The sequence below is a fragment of the Aristolochia californica genome, unplaced genomic scaffold, assembly GCF_029961685.1.
Source record: "Aristolochia californica isolate CCGP_79_NKW_82.1479 unplaced genomic scaffold, dmAriCali1.0.hap1 SCAF_17, whole genome shotgun sequence".
Classification (NCBI taxonomy): Eukaryota; Viridiplantae; Streptophyta; class Magnoliopsida; order Piperales; family Aristolochiaceae; genus Aristolochia; species Aristolochia californica.
In genome coordinates, this window is record NW_027181848.1 from 1,180,001 (window position 1) to 1,182,500 (window position 2,500).

Below are 2,500 nucleotides of genomic sequence, written 5' to 3' on the forward strand. Positions count from 1 at the left end.
CGTTTCGCCAACCACCCGTGCACACTCGCCTGGGCAGCTGGTCACATGCGTCGCTCAAAGGCATTTTGCAGGCCAGCACCGGCGGATGCACGGGTCAAGCGGGACGGGACGAGCGCAGGGCTAACTTTTGCCGGCACACAAAAACACGAACCCGAAAAAGGCAAAAAAGGGACATACGCACTGGCGACACGCCCGTTTCGCCTGCCACCCGTGCACACTCGCCTGGGCAGCTGGTCACATGCGTCGCTCACAGGCATTTTGCAGGCCAGCACCGGCGGATGCACGGGTCAAGCGGGACGGGACGAGCGCAAGGCTTGCTTTTGGTGGCACACGAAAACACGAACCCGAAAAAGGGACATACGCACTGGCGACACGCGCGCCCGTTTCGCCTGCCACCCATGCACACTCGCCTGGGCTGCTGGTCACATGCGTCGCTCATAGGCATTTTGCAGGCCAGCACCGGCGGATGCACGGGTCAAGCGGGACGGGACGAGCGCAGGGCTTGCTTTTGGCGGCACACGAAAACACGAACCCGAAAAAGGCGAAAAAGGGACATACACACTGGCGACACGCACGCCCGTTTCGCCTGCCACCCGTGCACACTCGCCTGGGCTGCTGGTCACGTGCGTCGCTCACAGGCATTTTGCAGGCCAGCACCGGCGGATGCACGGGTCAAGCGGGACGGGACGAGCGCAGGGCTTGCTTTTGGCGGCACACGAAAACACGAACCCGAAAAAGGCGAAAAAGGGACACACGGACAGGCGACACGAAAAAAAAGGGGTCGCCCTACCTAGGTGGGCGCAAAAACCCCGTCGGCCAGGAGGTTTCGCCAAAGTGTCTGTACTGTCACACAGGGTCAATAGCACGGGCATGGCCGGCCGCCGCACGTGCAGCGGCTTACGGACGCACGGTTCGGCGGCACAGGTGCCTGGCGGCTTTAGCACCTTGGGGTGGACAGGCCTGGCGGCAAGGGGGGCTAGGCACCTTGCTGCCAGCCGGCAATGGTGCACGGGGCGGGGCGCCACACAAACACGAAAGAGGGACAAGAGCGGGGCGATGGTCCACAGAGACGAGCCATGCACGGGGCCCGTGATCGCCGACACACGCGAACGCGGACGCGGACAAGGACAAGGACGCGACGCGCGGCGCGCGTGCGAGGTCAAGAGGGGCGCGCGCACGAAAACGCGAAAAAAGGGGCTAGCGGCCGAGAAACGCGAAAAAAACCGGGTCACCTACCTAGCCGAACGCCTAAAATCGCTTCGGGCAGGAGGTTTCGCCAAAGTGTCTGTACTGTCACACGGTCCGTACGGGCGCAACCCCATCGCGCGCCAGCACCCCTTCCTGGGGGCGCCCGCCCGCCAGGCGCCTGGCGCCCCACGCGCGCGCGCCCGGCGCCTGGCGCCTTGCCCCCCACGCGCGCCCGGCGCCTGGCGCCTGGCGCCTCGCCCCCCACGCGCGCGCCCGGCGCCTGGCGCCTTGCCCCCCACGCGCGCCCGGCGCCTGGCGCCTGGCGCCTCGCCCCCCACGCGCGCGCGCGCGTGGCGCCTTGCGCCTCGCCCCCCACGCGCGCGCGCGCGTGGCGCCTTGCGCCTGGCGCCTTGCCTCCGCGCGTGCCTGGCGCCTGGCGCCTTGCCCCCCACGCGCCTGGGCGCCTCTTTTCCGCCTGGGCGCCCTGGCACCTTTCCGCCTGGGCGCCTGTTTTCCGCCTTGGCGCCCTGGCGCCTTTTCGCGTGGGCGCCTCTTTTCCGCCTGGGCGCCATGGCGCCTTTCGGCCTGGGCGACTCTTTTTCGCCTGGGCACCTCTTTTCCGCCTGGGCGCCTCTTTTCCGCCTGGCCAGGGCGCCTCTTTTCCGCCTGGGCGCCATGGCGCCTTTCTGCCTGGGCGCCTCTTTTTCGCCTGGGCGCCTCTTTTCTGCCTGGGCGCCCTGGCGCCTTTTCGCCTGGGCGCCTCTTTCCCACCTGGGCGCCCTGGCGCCTCTTCGCCTGGGCGCCCTGGCGCCTTTTCGCCTGGGCGCCTCTTTTGGCGCCTGGGCGCCTACGCCAGGGCGCCTCTTTTCCGCCTGGGCGCCTCTTTTTCGCCTGGGCGCCTCTTTTCCGCCTGGGTGCCCTGGCGCCATTCCGCCTGGGCGCCTCTTTTCCGCCTGGGCGCCCTGGCGCCTTTTCGCCTGGGTGCCTCTTTTGGCGCCTGGGCGCCTACGCCAGGGCGCCTCTTTTCCGCCAGGGCGCCTCTTTTTCGCCTGGGCGCCTCTTTTCCGCCTGGGCGCCCTGGCGCCTTTTCGCCTGGCGCCTCTTTTGGCGCCTGGGCGCCTACGCCAGGGCGCCTCTTTTCCGCCTGGGCGCCTCTTTTCCGCCTGGGTGCCCTGGCGCCATTCCGCCTGGGCGCCTCTTTTCCGCCTGGGCGCCCTGGCGCCTTTTCGCCTGGGTGCCTCTTTTGGCGCATGGGCGCCTACGCCAGGGCGCCTCTTTTCCGCCTGGGCGCCCTGGCGCCTTTCCGCCTGGG